Source organism: Chionomys nivalis, chromosome 24 (assembly GCF_950005125.1).
Source record: "Chionomys nivalis chromosome 24, mChiNiv1.1, whole genome shotgun sequence".
In the NCBI taxonomy this organism is placed as follows: domain Eukaryota; kingdom Metazoa; phylum Chordata; class Mammalia; order Rodentia; family Cricetidae; genus Chionomys; species Chionomys nivalis.
The window spans coordinates 3,541,797-3,560,968 of NC_080109.1; positions in this window are offsets into that span (position 1 = coordinate 3,541,797).

Consider the following 19,172-nt stretch of genomic DNA (forward strand, 5'->3'; position numbering starts at 1 on the left):
GCCCCTCCAGCGGGCCTGCCCTTGGCTGGGGCCGATCGAAGAAGGTAGGGCTTATGATGATCTTTTTGGGGAGCGAAACTTGTACCCTCTGTTTGGCGAGAGAACGTGGTCCCCAACAGAAGGACAGATGGAGTAAACGGCCCATGCACAGCTGGGGCCAGTTAGACTGCAAAGAAGGCGGAACTTGGAAAGAAAGGAAAAAAAAACAAAATAAATAAATAAATAAATAAATAAACCTTCCAGAAAACCCAAAAATCTGCGACACACATGGTGCAAAGCACGCTTTATTATGTCGCGACGTGTGGCCTCTTGTCACTCCACTCTGCCACCGGCGATGACGACAGTGGATGGGGCTTGCCAACATTTTCGGCATCCAGCGCCATCATACCTCTCCGCGTATTTTATGATGGTGATTTACAGGCAGGCGGACCGCATGGCTTAAGCACCAGCAGTGCCTAAGGTCTACCACCACCGCTAAGGGAAGAAGGTTGTGAGGCTCTGCTGCTGAGACCGCCTCCAAAGTGGCTTGGGGCTGAACCCGAAGACAATCCCCCTCCGCCTGCAAAGTCTCCGTTTCCCTCCAGTTATCCATAATTATCGGTAGAAACTGATAAATGGCCTCTAATAAAGTATGCTCCACCGAACAAGTCTGCCCTCTTGAGAATGGCCAGGAAGCCGTATGTAGCGGAAGGTTTCTGCAGTTTTGCATTTCTGCCAGAAGGAAGAATTAATTTCCTAGATACTGTTCCGTGGTAGAGGGAGAGCCAAAGGGCCAGCATACTGGTCCTCAGTAACCTGAGTGAGGCGCCTTTTTATATTCAGTGGCCTAGACCTATCATTGCTAATCGGTAGCCACACCACCCTGTACCTCTGACAAAATACTAAAAAAACCATTTTCTGCTCAGCAGAAAGTGTATGTATGTAAATGGAGATAGTATTCCATCTAAAATCCTGCCTCCTTTTTATCAGTGAAGTGCCCATAAGCATCCAGCTTGAGACTTTGGAGACTTCTTTCCCACCTGATGCAGGGCACCTTCCCCTGGTCACTGGATAAGTGGCTCCACACCAAGCGTTCAAACTGAGTTTCTAAAGCCAACTCAAGCCATTTTAAGCCCTGTTCAGAAAATGCTAGATATCCTCTTCCGTACACTCAGACTGTTTCATGCTCCTTCTTAAATTGCCTGCCTTGCTCTTCTTTGAGTGGTTGGAACATTCCTGTAGATCTCCCCCTGCCCTCAATTCAGCTGCTAACTGAGGGAGGGGGGCTTCTGCCTGAGCACCCTCCCTCTACTGCCCCCTGCCGGGGAAACCTAGATCCTCATGTCGTATTTCATTCAGAATACCTTTGGGTGCCTGGCTGCAGCTTGTTTGGTTCATCTGTGGGTTCCATCGCTCCATTCCAACCCTCTTCACAGGATGGAAGCACTGCCTTAGCCCACTAGCTGGTCTGGGACTGTCTGGTCCCTCTTGAAGGTCTCTCTTCACTAAGTGGCTGGATAGCCAGATAAAAGAAGGAACTTTTAAAACGGAGCTCTGAACCCTAATTGGCCCTGAGCCCCTTCACTGTGGTGAATCCCTGCCTTGCCTTGGTTTTGTTCATCCTACCAAGCTCCCTGGGCCCCACCACTTCGAACATTTTCAGCTCACCTGTAAACTGTATTGTCGCCCAGTATTTACTGGCGACTAAAAGACAAAGCAGGATCTTTTTCTGTATGTGGCGCTGACATACGTTTTGTTAACAGAGGTTCCTTTCAGAGACGAATGGAGAATAGGGTCTCCAGGCTTCTGCTTTCCTGTGGGCTGGTCCTCGGTTTTATGACTGCAGCACGCACAGGCAATATCAGCTTTCCTGACCATGTCTCGGTACCCTTCCCTGAAAGTTCTCAGCAGATTTCTAGGCTGAAAGTCCGGTTTTCTAAAGGAAGAGAACTTGTGAAAACAGCTTATGGGTCTGTTTCACGTGGTCCCAAAGCCCTCCAGGAGACTAGCCTATGTCACGGCTTTCGAGGGACGAATCGGGGTGTAGCTGGCAAGCCCCTTTGCCTTTGGAAGAGGTTAACCCTCACTCGGATCTATTAAATAAGGCAAGATAAGGAGTTTTGTTAAGTTTCTGTTCCCTTTTCTTGGGTGGGAGCAAGGAAGTCAGGAACTTTGAAAGAGATGTTCAAGTGGATTACAAACAGGAAGCATCCCCTGCTACTGCCAGAGGAAATGTTTTAAGAGTAAACTATAATCTCAGCTCTCACTGCTCAGCCCCCAGAGTGCCTAAAGGAAGAGGATGTAAAATTCTCACAGTCACGAGCAGAAACTATCACAGCTCGAGGGGTCAGGGGCTTATCCTCACCAGATGCTATATGGTCTCGGTAGCATAGGATGGCCATCTTGAAAACCACTTCCTCATAGACTGTAGACAGTGCTTGGTGTTGTGATAGTTAAATGGAATATATTTACAAAGAGCTCAAAGCAAAATTCAGAACATTTCATGTCAACCCTTTAAGACAACAATTAAAATGGTTAGCCCTGTCTTGCAGGTGTGGAAATTGATGTCCAGGGACACCGCCAGGGATGTGACCTAAGTCACATAGCAGTGAGTAGTGTCGTGGTCCCTAAAGACAGCTCTGCTCTCTGGTTCATGGTCATTTGCTGAGCCCTTTGCTGGTTATTTATCTAGGTAGTTTCCTTCAAGTGCACGGTCTTCTGAATTCTCAAGGACAGCACTATAGAGATATAATGAGTCTAAGAACAAGTTGGGCAAAATGCAGAAAGAGTTACTGTGACAGACAGCATGTCTGTGGGTGTGAAGGGGGCACAGAGTGGACACAGGAAGTGATTGCTTGGGAGTGAAACAAACGGACATCAGCTATTCAGAAATGGAAGTTAAAGGCAAGGTCTTAGGGCTTGAGAGACGTGGAGGCTTCCCAGCATCCTCCCCCGGGGCAGAGCCTCTGAGGATCCCAGCATCAGGGAGCCCACCAGCACTGAAACTACAATTATCATCAGCCAACTTGGAGCTTGAGATAGGCCAGGTTGACTAGACCATAGTGCCCTACCATTCAGTCGTATAGCAGTCTAACTATTGCTGTGAAGTTATCAGGCATGCTATCAACATTATGATCGGGTCATGAAGGTCAAGGAGCCTTCCTTCCGTAATGGGGTGGTTGGTGAACATCATCTAATCACTTGAATGCCTTTCAAACAAAGGGGAAAACAGTATTCTGTCTTAAGACTGTAGGATAACAATCCTGACAGTTTCCAGCATGCTGAACTGTCTGTGTTGGTCAACTCTCTCTGACTATAATAAAATGAATGACATAATCACCTTATCTAAAGAAACATGTTTATTTTAGTTCATATTTTTTGGTGTTTTGGTCCATCTCCCATTGGTCCCTGTCACCGTGGGTGAGGTAGTACTTCATGTACTGAGTATATGGCAGAGAGAAATTTCCCAGCACATGGTCAAGAAGAGAAACAAAGACAGAAGTATCTGGAGTACAAGAGTCTCCTTCAAGAGCACAGCCTTAATGAGGTGAAGGGTTCGCACCACTAAGTCTTACCTGCTAAAAAGCTCTACCATCTCCAAATCAACCATAATGGGGAAGAGGCCTTCTCCAAGGACTTCTGGGGAATATTCCATATCCATGCTACAGTGCTTGTATGCAAGTGTCAGACTTGCCCAGCCATAGTCAAGACAGCCAAGTACTTAAAACAAACAAGTAGTATTTAAGATAGATATTTGATAGCTAGGTGATTGATTGATATGTGGATAATTGATAGTTAAATGATTGATAGGTAGATAGATACATGATAGATACTTGATAGGTAGATAATAGAAATTTGATAGGTAGATAGACAAACAGAGATATAAAGATATTTAGGTAAATGAAATAAGTTCTATAGAATCAAGGCTAATACAGAGTATTTTTAAGACATAGAAATTACTTTGTAGTTAATATAATATTCGGCATTTAATATACATATATTTTGTGTTTTTATATTTTTAAAACCAGGGTCCTGGGGCTGAGTGACGGCTCAGGTTACAACAGGCTTCCCATGGATGGATAAAGAACCGAGTTCAGATCTCAGCGGTCCTGTGAAAATCTGGTGTGCTGATGCTGTAGTGCAACACTAGAGATGTAAAGACAAGAGGTGCTTGCTGGCCAGTCACACAAGCTAAGCCTTGCATCCCAGATTCTGTGAGATACGCTTATGGACACACTCACCCCACCCCACCACGAGACTCAGGGATTGTTTCAGAGGAGACAGAAGGATTGTAAGAGCCAGAGGTTTCAGAATACAGCTGCAGAACTGTGGTTTCCAGACATGGCTGGCCCATGGCACAAGACTTGTACAAGATCCAGCCACTTAAAACTCCAACCTGCTAGATGAGGGCTCTCAGGGCTCTGTCCCCAACTGATGAGCACTGGTAGCTGATAGCTACTAGGGAAGGAAGAACCCATTTTCCTTAGGGGCATGGCCCTTAGGGAGGTTGCTATGCTCCAGTGGAGGACCCTATACCCATGCACACACTGGCAGCAGATGCTTTAAGCACTCAGTGTGCTATCCCTCAACCCACCTTGCCCCCAAATCCTCCTGTTCCCGGCTACACAGCCTGCTCCAATACTGAGTGGACCTAAGAGGTGAGTCAGCAGTGGCCCTGTGGCCAGACAGCTGGACTCCCCACTCCCTAGGACCTTCACTTGGGAGAAAAACCAGGGGCCCCTCATCAGTGGATACTAGCCATAAACAAAGGACATTGAGCCTATAGGTCATGATCCTAGAGAAGCTAAGTAATAGGTGAACCCCAAAGAAAAACATATATAGACCCACCTAGAAACTGGAAACAGACAAGATCGTCAGACAAAATTTGGGAGCATGGGGTCAGGGGTAGAAGGAAGGGGATAAAGAGGAGGGTTGAGGAGAACTTGAGGGAATGGGATAGTCAAGGTAGAGGAAGGACAGATATGAGAGCAAGGAAAGAGATATCTTGATTGAGGGAGCCATTTTGGGGTTAGCAAGAAACCTGGCTCTAGAGAAATTCCCAGGAATCCACAAGGGTGACCCCAGCTAAGACCCTAAGCAATAGAGGAGAGGGTACCTGAATTGGCCTTGCCCTGTAGTCAGACTGATGAATATCTTAAATATCACCATAGAACCTTCGTCCAACAACAGATGTAAACAGACACAGAGACCCACATCAGAGCACTGGACTGAGCTCCCAAGGTCCGGTTGAAGAGTGGAAGGAGTGAGAGGATGAGCAGGGAAGTCAAGACCATGATGGGTTCACCCACTGAGACAGTTTGCCTGAGCTAATGGGAGCTCACCAACTCCAGCTGGACTGGGAGTGAAGGAGCATGGGAACAAACTAGTCCCTCTGAATGTGGTTGACAGTTGGGGCAGACTGAGGGGCCACTGATAGTGATACTGGGATGCGTCTCTACTGCATGTACTGGCTTCTTGGGACCCTATTCTCTTTGGATGTAAACCTTGCTCAACCTAGATGTAGTAGGGAGGGCTTTGGACTTTCCACCAGGTGGGATGCATTGCCCTTTCTTAGGATGAAGTGGGATGGAGTGGGAGGAGGGAAGGGAGTGGGAATTTGGATTGGTATTTTTTTAAAGTAATAAAAAAAAAGAAGACAAAGTTTGGAATAACTTTGACCTTGTGAACACAGGAAAAGACTTTCTACTATCAATTTATTTATTTATTTATTTTTAAAGATTTTATTTATTTATTATGTATACAATATTCTTCCTCCATGTATGCCTGCATGCCAGAAGAGGGCACCAGATCTCATTACAGATGGTTGTGAGCCACCATGTGGTTGCTGGGAATAGAACTCAGGTCCTCTGGAAGAACAGTCAATGCTCTTAACCACTGAGCCATCTCTCCAGCCCCAGGAAAAGACTTTCTGAACAGAACACCAATAACACATCATTAAGATCAACAATTAATAAATGAGACCTTCTGAAACTGAAAAACCTCTGTCAGGAAAGGACACCATCAATAGAACAAAGCAGCAGTCTACAGGATGAGAAAAGATTTTATCAACTCCACATCTCTTAGAGGTATATTATCCAAAAATATATAAAAAATTCAGGCAGCTGGTTATCAAGAAAACCAAATAAAAGGATTGAAAATGGTGTACAGTTCTGAAAGGAGAATTCTTAACAGAGGAATCGCAAATGACTGAGAAACATTTAAAAGAAATGTTCAATATCCTTATCCATCAGGGAACTGCAAATCAAAATTTCTTTGAGAATCCATTTTGCACTTGTCGGAATGTCTAACATCAGTAACACAACCGACAGGTCATGCTGGCAAAGACGTGGATCACCAGGAACACTCCTCCTTTGCTTGTGGGAGAAAAAGTTTAGCCACAATTTGTTTTTAGTAAGTTGTTCTTTGTTTAAAACTCTAATGCTAGTTACAAATGTATTCTTTAACATTTCCTTTTAAATATTTTTAAAGTGCTGATATTTACTTTTGTGCTATTAATCAATCTTGATCAAATTGTTGTGATCCAGTTCCAAGTCTTCATATAAAAAGTAGCTATATAGTATCATTTATTGAAGTTTCTCCTCTATGTGAAACTTGTGATACCTGTCTCTCGGTATACATATTGGATGTTAACAAAAAAAAAAAGAAAAAACAAAGAGAAAAATAAGATGAGTAATGATTGAGAAACACACTAACATCTGGTATCCACCTTAACATATGCACACACACATCTCCACATGCACACATGTGTGAACACACATGAATATATGCACACATATAATTCTAAAGAGACATGTGAAATTATGGTCATAACATATATAATAAAAATTTTGTAGGCAATCAAGTCTGTCTCCATACTCACATTCTAGGCCATCAAAAATATGATCATTTTTCTTTTCTTTTTGTTCTACACATAATTGTTTATTCCAATTTTCAACTCAATGGAATGAGTTCTCCATTGCATGTGTGTTTTAGGTATTAATGCGTGTTTTTTCCTCTGATTCATTGGGAATATAGAAAAATTACATCAAGAAATTTCCAACATTTTGTTAAAATGTTGGGTGGAACTCTGACCTCATATTAAGTGCATATTATATTGACTCATATTTTCAAATCTAGTGGAAGCTAAAATGTAGGTTCCATTTAGAGCTGTCCCCTAGCAAGTGATGTTTTGGTTTCTAATTTCTTTATTACAGTACAAAAGTGATACTATATTTCTAGTTTGGATTTTATTTTTCCAGGGCTCGTGATATACAGTCAGTCACACGGTCATAAGAGCAAGCAATCTCTACTCTGCAATGGATTGCATTGTCATATTTTGGGTCACACATATGTTTGATAATGATGTGATGTGGTCAACCTTTCAGATTGGTTCACCAATTTGAAACTTAGATGCTTCCACTGATTAAATAAACATTCGCAATCAATGAACACTTTATTAAGAAATAGATTCTGTGATCAACGATTTTATCCAGCTACAGCCTAGGTGTTATGAGTAGATTTAGCTGGAAGGAATTTTCATTTTGTAGCCTTTTTAATATACGGTTGGTTTCTCAGGATGTAACCCCATCAGAAGCAAGTAGCATCTAGACTGTAGTTATCTCTGCACTGGGGACTGTATTATAAGTGTGTGAGAAAGAGCCCCTGGTTAAAGAACTAGCTACTTATTCTTTTTTTCCCTTCCACCCTTCCCCATTTATAATTTTCTTCTCTTCCTCCCCCATAATTGTTCGGACTGACCACCTTCTCCATATCCCTCCACCAAGACAATCAAACATGTTCAACTGTCTAGGCACCGAGAATTGGCTTCCCCGACTCCTTTGTTGGCACACTCCTTGTCTTCCTCTTTCCCCGCAGCTTTTCTTTACATGTAATAATCCACCTCCCTACTTCCCAAACCCTTTAATCATTCAGTTTCTGTTCTCTGAACTCTTTCCAATTTTCCTATACGTCGGGTAAGATGTGAAAACCAAAACCACACACCCTTTTCTAGCAGGGTCTATGCGTTGCCAAAGCTCACAAGGCTAACTTCCTTCTTCAAGGAGAAATCAAAGTCAACCAGAACAGGTTCTTCACAAGCCGATGTCAGAACAGGCATGACACCTGGCCCTCTGTTCAATCAGCCCACACCTTCTGAGCAGGTGATTATTCCATGTAGAAAGATAATGTAGTTGCTTTTACATGATTTTAGAATACTCACGCCTTTCTGTAAAACTAAATAAAAGGCATCCCTGGCAAATGAAAATGACAAACAGCATTTCATTTTTTTCTAGGTATTCATTGTATAAAGTTATAGTAGTTGATCCACTTCTTAGGACAAAGCAAGGTTCACTGAAATACAAACACACACACATGCACGCACGCATGTACAGAGAGAGAGAGAGAGAGAGAGAGAGAGAGAGAGAGAGAGAGATAGTACATTATAATGATTTCAGGCAAAAGAAAGCAAAGGAAATACCCCAAACCTGCCAATCCCACAAATATTCAGTGGGAAAAACACCTGGATTCTTCCCAAGCCACAGCTGTTCAGTTGGAAAATGCCTGGATCCCATTGAATCAAAGCAGTTAAGGGAAAAGCGCCACATCCTGCCCAGCGTGTCTGCTCAGAACGACACGCACACATGAATCCTATTTGATCAAGGCACTAGGCACAGTTCTCTGAGAAATAAATAAATCCTGCTGGACCCAAGCACGGTTGTCGATGAACAAACACAGATGGGGATGCACTGCGCACAGATTCTATCTAGGAGGAATGCTCCAATGCAGCCATTGGGAAGGAAGATTTCTGCTTAGCCAGATTACACGGATCTGTGTGTTTCCACCCTGATACTGTAAGTCCAATGTAGAGAGGGAGGCAAAGCTGAGTGAGTTCATCTTGTTTTCCTTCAGTAAGGACAACACAGTCTTGTACATATGAACACCTGACTTTTGACAAAGAAGCCAAAAAGGTACAATGGGAAAAGGAAAACATCTTTAACAAATGATACTGGCATAAATAGATGTCAACATGTAGAAGAATGCAAATAGATTCATATTTATCATCTTGCACAAAATTCAAGTCCATGTGAATCAAAGATCTCAACATAAAGGCAGTTACATTGAACCTGATATAAGAGAAAATGGGAAGTAACCTTGAACACATTGGCACAGGAGACCACTTCCTAAACAGAGCCCCAGTAGCACAGACACAAACAGTAAATGGAACCTCCTGCAACTGAGAAGTTTCTGTAAGGCAAAGGACGTGGTAAATAAGACAAAACAACAGCCTACAGAATGGGAAAAGATCTTCACCAATACCATATCTGATGGAAGACAGTCTCCAAAATATGTAAAAATCTCCAGAAACTAGACATAAAAATGCCAAATAATTAAACTAAAATATGGGTTAGAGAGCTAAACAGAGAATTCTCAACAGAAGAAACTCAAATGACTGAAAGAAATTTAAGGAATTGCTCAACGTCCTTAATCATCAAAATGCAAATCAAAATGACTCTGAGATACCATCTTACACCTGTCAGAATGAATGGCTAAGATCAAAAATTCTGAGGACAGCTTATGCTGGAGAAGATGTGGAGGCCGGGGACACTCCTCCACTGCTGGTAGGGGTGCAAACTTGTACAGCCATTCTTGAAATCAGTACAGCGGTTTCTCAGAAAATTGGCAATCAATCTACCTAAGACCCAGCAATATCACTCTTGGGCATATAACCAAAGGATATCCAATCATAGTACAAGGATACTAATATTTGCTCAGTAATATTCTTAGCAGTATTATTCGTAATAGCCAGAACCTGGAAATTACCTAGATGCCCCTCAACCAAAGAATGGATAAAAAAAATGTGGCACATTTACACACTGGAGTATTACTCAGCTGAAAAAAAGCAATGACATCATCAAATTTGCAGGCAAGTGGGTGGAAGTAGGAAAAAAACACCCTGAGTGAGGTCACCCAGACTCAGAAAGACAAACACGATATATACTCACTCACAAGTGGATAGAAGACACAAAGCAAAGGATAACCAGACAAATCCACAGCGCCAAGAAGCTAGAGCATTCCTCCAGTAATTGATGGAACCAGATGCAAAGATCCACACCCAAGCACTAGGTCCAACTCCGGGAATCCTGTCAAAGAGAGGGAGGAGGGGATACACGAGCAAGTGCGACCAAGATCATGATGGAGAAATCCACAGAAACAGCTGAACCATGCTCGTGGAAACTCATCTCCGGGTGGACGGTTGTGGAGCCTCCATGGGTCTAAACTAGGCCCTCTGGATGCAGGGGTCAGTTGTGAAGTTTGGGCTACCTGAGGTCCCCTGGCGGCAGGACCGGGAACTATCCCTGGTGCCGGAGCTAGCTTGTTAGAGCCTATTCCCTAGGAGGAGATGCCATATCAGACTTAATACAGAGAGGAAGGCCTTGATTTTACCCCAAATTAAGGTGTCTTACTGTGTCAGCTCTCCATGGAGCCCTGACCTGGGAGGAGTTTATGAGAATGGGCTGGGGAAGGAGGGGTAGGAGAAAGAACCTTGGTTGGAATGCAAAATGAATTAAAAATAAATAAATATTTTTAAAAGATCATTTTGAGGAAAGAACGTGTGCTTTAAGAAGCCACAAACTTCAAGTCATGAGGCTATGGAGCCCTAAGGGTTCTACCCAAAGACTCCCAGAGAAGACTAAAATCCCTGGAGGGAGGATGGCTGAAGTTCCCCAGATTTGGAACTTCTTGTGCCGGCTAACTCTTATTTCCCACAACTGTTCATTTCTCAGCGGGAGAAAAGGGGACAGGAGAGTGGAATACCAGAGACTTTGACAAGACCCTCTCAATGAATACTACAGTCTTCCCGGAAGCAAGCCCGCTTCCCACAGCCAACGAGCCCCACGCTGGCCAGCTTGAGCTGGAGTGTTTTAGCCATCAGACTGAGCTCCAGAGATGGACAGAAAACCGGACGGCATTGGCAGAAACTTGAGACGCAGCTTCCTGTGCTGCAAAGGTCCGAATGTCCCCCCTTTCGTCATGGGCGTCTGCTCGCTGTGTTAGCGCAACTTCCACATTGCCGCTGTGTGGTTTATCTTCAGATCTTCCCTAAAAGTCCCATCCTCTTCTCACCCCGGTTTGCCCTGCTCACCTGTGGTCTCCATTCACATTTTTTTTCAAGGCCTTGTCTCTAATTGAGGTATAACAGCAAAGAAATTCTTTAAAGCCTCAAATTCAAAAGACTTTCCAGAGCTCAGAGGAATGATAAATGCCAGGGAGGAACCACAGCAGAAGCCATGATGCATTTCTGAGCATGCGTGTTGAGCAACCCAAGGCGGGAATGGGGGGAAGGAGAGGAGGCAGAGATGTATGTGGCTTCCGAGAACACCCACAGCTGCCAGCCCTTCGATTTTGCAGGTGTCCTGAGTGAAAGATTCTAGTGACTCAGCCCTTCTGCAAGAGTGTCACCGGCAGCAAAGCCCCACTGCAAAGCGAGGGAAAGGTTGGCTCATCTTTGCCTTACGTCCCTTAATCCCAGGCGCATCCTTGTGAACCCTTGCAGTAGGAAGGAACTGCCCTTCCCTAGGATGTCCACCCTCAGACCCTGGACTGTGTGCATGAATTCATTGTCCTATGCAAAAGGCAATACACAGGTGTAATTAGGTCAGGGAATGACTAGGGCCCAGTATAGTCACACAAATTCTTAGAAGTGGGAGAATCAAAACTCAAGAAGGAGATGGAACAAGATAAACAGAAGCTGGGATGCAGGGGCCAGGAGCTCAGGAATCCAGCAGCCTCTGCAAACTGGCAAAATGAGGAGCTAGCATTTCCCACAGAGCTTCCCGAAGAGTGCAGCCTGCCAAGGCTTTGACCGCGGCTTTCCTTGGCCATACCTACAGAGCAGACAGCTAAGTTGCATTGTCTGAGGTCACTGCAAGTGTGATAATATGCTGCAGCAGTCACTGTAAACGGATGGAAGCACCCAGCCTGCTAGCCCTCCCCCACAGGGTGTGGACGCCTGACTGCACCCCCCACCTCCCCCTACACCCCCCACCCCTCCCCCGTGTGCACTGTCCTCTCACAGACCCCCGTGTTTTCATGGCACATAGGGTGGAATTTATCCCAGCACTGGCTTTGCAACCCGCCGACAGTTTCCCAAAAGATCCGTTCCAGCTGGAAATCACAGGATCAAAACGAAGTTATTTGATTTCAATGCATTCTCCTAAGTTTTATATTTATAAAAATGTTGCTAGAAAAATATCAGCACAAAAGATAGCACTCTGTTTAGAGAGCAAGAGGAATTCTGTGGAAATAATGCAGTCGTAGCTATGAAGCTAGGATGTGAGCCTAGGCACAGTGGAGAGTTGGTCGCCGGTGACCTGTGGGAGATGAAAAGTAAACAGTGAAAAACAAAGATGACTTCGAAAGCAAAGCATTTGGCCCAGCAGCTGGAAAATGGGGTTCTGGTTATATTGTGGAGAGAAATAAATCCCGACTGTGGAAACAAATGGAAGTGTTACATAATGGGCCATGAAATCTCCTCAATGGAGGTCACTGGCCCGAGAGGTGAGGAATTCACTAATGCACACACAGAGAATCCATTCATCTGCACAGCCTGCACTCACATGGAAATGCAGCAGGGGCTTCTAAGGGGGCTTGAGCCACTAGAAGATACATATTGTGAGACACTTGCATACCATAAACATACATATACCAAATACACACGCCACACACATACACACCACACACACACACATACACCAAATACACATCGCCACACACATACACATCACACACACACACATACACCGAATACACATCACATACACACACCACACACACACCAAACACACATTTCATCACACACACACCATACACACATACACACCACACACACAAACATTAGATACACCCATACCATACATACACACAGACACCAAACACACATCTCATCTCTCTCTCTCTCACACACACACACACAAACACACACACCACTATGTAATTCTTAAATGTCTTTACCTTTATTGATATTCTTCTTCATCAGGTGGTGTTGTGTGTTGCTGGGCACGGCAATGATGGCTTCAGGCAATGTTAGACAAACGTTCAGTTGCTGGGCTCCAATGGCAGCACCCCCCCCCCGTGCTTTTTAAAATGCTTACCAAACGCACCAAGTGTTCATAACATAGAGCTTAAATACACTCTAGAGTCGGTATTTTCGTCCTGCGTTAGCGGTAACAGTGCATTCATTGCTGCTGTAACTTCAAATGAAATGATAGTTTGGAGCTGAATTTCTTTAAAGTTTTTTCCAGCTCTGTGACTTTACAGTTTTTCCTCGAGAGGGCTGTTATTTTCTCCCAAGACACACTCTCTCTCTCTCTCTCTCTCTCTCTCTCTCTCTCTCTCTCTCTCTCTCTTCCTCTCTCTCTTTCTGTATAACGCAGCAATGACAAACAACTTGGAACCTTCCCCCAGACAAGTGTGTTTAATATAAGTAGTGCTCCGAAGAGTATCCTGATTTTTTTCTTGCCCCTCAGTTATTAGTTCTAAGCTCCAAACATGTCTTTCTAATCAAAATCAGCAATTACTGAAAGTGTTGCTGTACTCTTAGGATTGGTGTCTGTGGATTTTCACATCCAGTTTTGGGGAACACCGAATATTCTCAGAGGGGAAAGCATTCTGAACCAATTTTGGAAAGTGTTTTACGTTCCCAGCCGAAGCCACCTTGCAAAGTGCCTTCCAAGCCCCATCGTTAAGTCTGCTCGAGGCAGGGAGTCAGGTGAAGCCAGTGTGCTCAAAACGGGCGTAAGCTGCTGGGGTCTGCTTTCAACAGTTATACAGCACAGCACACGTCTCCAGCCCTGCCTAGAAAACAGGCTGGACAGTAACCGCTCAGGGCCTAGGAGTCCCTAATAAATGGCACTCACCCCACAGAGATGCAAAACAATAGCAATCACTCATCAGTCCCTGAGAGGTGACAGCTTCCAATTGCCCATTTTCCAGAGACACTCTCCTCATTACCAAGAGAAAGCAGACTGGTTAACTCAGCCAAGATCTATAGCTTGCTGCAGTGATCTCATCGGTCTGGGTCCCAGATGAGGACTCAGGCAGGTGGTGCGGAGAGCAGCGAACTGACATATGGAGACGTATTGCCAGGCATACTGATCCACCAGGCCCGCTAATTTCCCTTGCATTTTGAAAAGAGCAATTATTTTAAATTGCCATAAATCGAAATGACTTTGCTCTTGCCACTAAAATGTAACAAGTCTATAAACTATAATATAAATGAGCATCCCTTGACATTTTGATTTAGAAAAAAAATAAAGCAATTGTACGGAAGAAGAACCCAACCCGCTTCAGCTGAGATTAAGACGGTGGCACAGACGGAGGCTTCATGATATCGGTGTAGTATACAGACCGCACTGTTCTGGAAGTGCTTTGGTTATATACCAAGCTATCAGTGACTTTGGTTTTAAACCCATCTAATTCTGTCAAAACTTCTGTTTTATATGAAGAGAATAAGTTATGGGTCCCAAAAGAAGGATGGTGGAAGGTAAGGAGGCGGTGTGAGGAATATTAAGAAATTCTTCTCTGTTGTCACCTGCCTGTGTGGAGCAAGAAACAAAACAGAATGCCAGTGTTGAGGCCAGGGAAAATCTACCTGCTGACCCGCTCCAAAACCAGAGTAAGGGCGGGTTCAATCAAACACTCTTCCTAAATGAAACACACCCAGAATTCACTCTTCCTAAATGAAACACACCCAGAATTCCAAAGAATGGAGTTCTAAAGGGAAAATTAGTATTCAGGTTTAGTTAGTAGCCCTGGAGGAAAACAGGACATTGATTTATGAAGCTGAGCAAAATTATGACCAAAAGGACCATTAAGAATATGCTGTCAGAGTGAGCTTTGGCTGCTAATTCAGACTGCGGCCCTAGAACATCCCAGAGCCTTGCTTTTAATGCGTGAAATCCTAGAGATCACACTCTAGTTAACTTTGGGAAGGTTTCTATTTGACAGAGGTGTAACAGAGACAATGTCCTTCCTTTTTCATACAGAGAGACAAGTTGCCTGGTCTGCGGGGATCCAACTCTTTTCTCCCACACAAGAACATGGGCTGCCCAGGAGGAATGTAAACACTTTGCATTTTCTATCTGAGATTTCTGGGGGGGGGGAATTTTATTAGATGTGTTGGGAATCCATAGAATAAACCGGTAGGACAGGGTCCCTTCCCCAGAGAGTCGCAGTCTGTCAGGAGGTAGAGGACTATGATGACATCGTGAGATAAATGACAGAAGAATCAGGGGCGGGAATAAGGCTCCTGGAGCCCAGCAGATGCTTCATCTTTATTCAGCTCCCATCTCATCAAGGCCACTCTGGCTTTGCCCATCTCTTAGCAACCGATCTTTGCATCTTTGCTTCCTGGTGCTTCCTACATAACATTTACCCCACATCAAGTCCTGGTGGATCTTATCAGCTTCTTTCTGCCTAGTGCCCCCAGAAGTGGTGATAAATTTATGGACTAATATAAATTAATACAACCTCTGAACCTAGTCGGAACCGCTACTGAGTTTATTCTTCAGTCAACAAATCCCTTTCCTTGAGTTGTTTTTGTTGTTGTTGGTGGTGGTGGTGGTGGTCGTCGTGATGGTGGTGGTGGTGATAGTTTTATTGTTTTGTCTTTTGGACAGGGTTTCTCTGAGGAGATCTTGCTGTCCTGGAACTCACTTTGTGGATCATGCTGGCCTTGAACTTCGAGTTCTGCCTGCCCCTGCCTCCCAGCTTCTGGGATCAAAGACATGAACCACTACTGCCCGGCCCCTTTCCTTGACTTGTAAGAGCCTCCTTACTAGTACACTGTCCCGTCCACCAAACACTCTGCTCCTCTCCCATTGGATTTTCCCTGGAAGGGCTTCACTCGGCTCCCGGAATAAGTAGGCTCTTGGACATGGTCTGGTCTGTATCGTATCTGGCTGTGCCATTGTATTAAACAAGAGTGACTGGTTCCTCACCTAAATGCTCCTCTGTAGTTCTTTACCTGACATAATTCCCTGAGTTGGAATAATATAACCATTCATCTGTTAACTTCCTCCTCCCTTTTCTCCTTCTCCCCTCTCTTCCTAAACTCAAAATAATCAATGAGCTCTATCTATATTTACTGTTTTTAAATACAACGCAACTCTGTCCTCCTCCCTCTTTAATCTCTGTGTTAAAGATGCAAAGGCCACTGGAAACACGGAAACATGGAGATCTAAGCCAGCCTACGTCTGAGAGCCGAATGTGCTCCCTCCGCGCACAGTGTCAGCCTAGAAAGAGCTAACATAGTCGCCCTTCCTGAGCCCAGGGAATTACCCCCTCCCCACCACCTCCCTATTTAAAAACCCTACTGAGAGTCAAATCAAATCCAGACCAGCGTGCCGTACTCCTCACTACGTAAGCCCCGCTCGTTGCCCAGCCTCCTCCCATCTCCCTTATTTCCTCTCGAGGCTTTCAACAGCTTCATCTTTAGAGTTCAAGAAAAGGTCACAGAGCTATAACCTTTCAAATATATCGTAGACCCTGGTGCAAGCTCCACCTCTAGATGTGCTGAGAAAAGGAAACAGCTAGTTGTCCCTCCCTCGCCGCTCGCCTCCCACTCGCACACCCGAGGCTCGTGGGCAGCCTGCCCTAGGGCTGACCTGCAGAAACTGTCTTCGGTTCCATTAGCATCATTATGCAGCAATACTTGGAACACTGCCCTCTCGTGGCCATAAGAGGAAGTGACACGCAAAGCCGTCCTCTACCTTGTTTCTCCTGCATACACTGAAAATGGGAGTCCCTCACTGTTTCCTTTGCCCAGGTCTTAATTATCAGAAATTGCAACACTTTACTTTTTAGTTCTCTCTATGATAAAGGTCTATTGATCTTCCTCAGTCAGTCTATTGATCAATAGCGAAGGGCTCATGTGTTTAAGCCCTTACCAAATGCAGACCTCTCGGTGGTCCAGAGAAGCCCTTTGATCTGGCTGTGTGATGCCAGCCCTCAGAGAGAAGTAACAGGCGCCTTGAGGACAGCATGGCCCACAGAGGTCCTCTGCGCTGCTTACCGGAAGAACGGTGAATACTTGGACTGTAGGCACAGCGACAACTTTAAAGGGGAAGAAGATATAGAGTATTTGAAAGCGGCCATTGGACTGTGAGGTGTCAAAGGCATCTCAAAACTACGCACTCCTCAGCTCACAGTGGGTGAAGCCCCAGCATCACCGAGATGGAGAAACAGTAGGTGAGGAAGCACTCCAAGGAGCCTCGGGAGCCAGCCCCTCGACTTGCCAACTCTCACCGGCTCTTCGCTGGCGCCAGTGCTCGTGAAGAGCAGGACAAACCGCCAGGACCCAAGTCCTGATGTGATTGTTTCCCCTCTCGGGAGCTGTGTGAACTTCTGACATTCTACCTGGAGCGTAGCTTGTGGACATATTTAGCCACGCTCTTGGGGACAGGGCAGATGATCCAGGCCTTTCTGAGATGGACCTAGCGGACTCTGGAGACTTAAATCAGCGTCTTTGGACAGTCTGTGTACAGAAGAGAAGGAGGGGCATTTCCTTCAAGTAGGCACACTGGTGCAAGGGACACCGTATCCAAAGAGCTAAGCAGGTGAGACAGCCCAGGACTGGAGGTCAGCTGTCCTGGCAGGTGTCCCAGCGACCTGTGTAAGCCTGAGTAACTGTCAGGAGTATTAAGAGATCAGCCCTGCTTCCGCTACTCAGTCTGAAGAGAAGCATCTAATCTGAATCTCTGCACTCATTTTCTTTGCGTGCCTTTAAGGATAATGATTTTTGTGCACAAATATCAGCTTATAGAACAATCCTAACACAGAAATGATTTTTTTTTGTCTGACAGCATAAAGATTTTTGCTCACATAAAATAAAACAAATTTATAGAGACCTGGGAAATATAATAAATCAAAACTGCACTAATACCTATTGAGCATAGCTTAACTTAAGCATCCATGAATAGGATGAAAATGTTGTATTACATATACACAGTTGAGTAAAATCACTGAACTAGGGCTGGAGAGATGGCTCAGTGGTTAAGAGCACTGCCTGCTCTTCCAAAGGTCCTGAGTTCAATTCCCAGCAACCACATGGTGGCTCACAACCATCTGTAAAGAGGTCTGGCGCCCTCTTCTGGCCTTCAGGCATACACACAGACAGAATATTGTATACATAATAAATATTTTAAAAAAAATCACTGAACTAAAAGCCCATTTTGTAATGAAGTAATTAGTATCTCAAGAGATTTGTTAAATACTTATGCCCAAAGTGATAGACAAAATAGCACACCACAGGGCTTGGGACTCTCTACTTGCGGTCACATATGTGACTAAAGGTGGCAGCTCCATTGGGAGGGAGGCTGACCTTGAACTCACAACCTTACTACCTCCACCTCAAGAACGCTGGTGTCGGCTGTGTGCCCCAGCACCCCCAGCTTTAGAATTCTAAGTATTTACAAAATAACACTGAAAAGTACCTGCCCGTCAACAGCAGGGATGCGCTGCGAGGAATCAGTAGGCAACTTTGCCACTGTAGAGATGTCAGAGGATGCAATCCCAGGAGCTGAGATGGCTTCCAGTGTTCCTGTGTTCCTAGGGGATGTGACCTGTGGCATGCTGGTGTGCCTTCAGTCCATCCTTACCGAAGTCTTTGCGGTAGAGGTCTGGACAGAGACGTACAAGGACAGAGAGGTGACATGAGCACCTAGTGGCATTCCAACAACAGGATGGGGCCCATCCCCAAAGGGGATCACTGCAAAGCTAATGTCATAAATTGCCCCTTTAAGGGCCGCATGGAAATAAAAAGCAACCTTGTTTTCTGGCCTTTCTTGGGCTCTGCGTCTTAGCTGTTCTTTCACCGCGTACACAAGCCTATTGAGAAGCACGTCTGTTCTAAGTATGGTTTCCCAGCGATGGGGAACTGGCACCCAGTTGTTTAGGAACAGCTAGGGACAAGGCTGTTTCGTGAAGTCACCAGGCATTCTGCAATTCTGCAGCACATAGGAGTCATGTGATCACAGAGAATGTGTGCTTTATAAATATTTTTTTCACAGTCAATAGCTAATTACGAGTTTGTGCTTCGTAAACAGACCGATATTGGAAAATAAGTCTAAGTGGATTCATCATGGAAACGGTTAGCTGACAACAAAGTTTGAGATTAGCCCTGGGTCTAGTGGGCC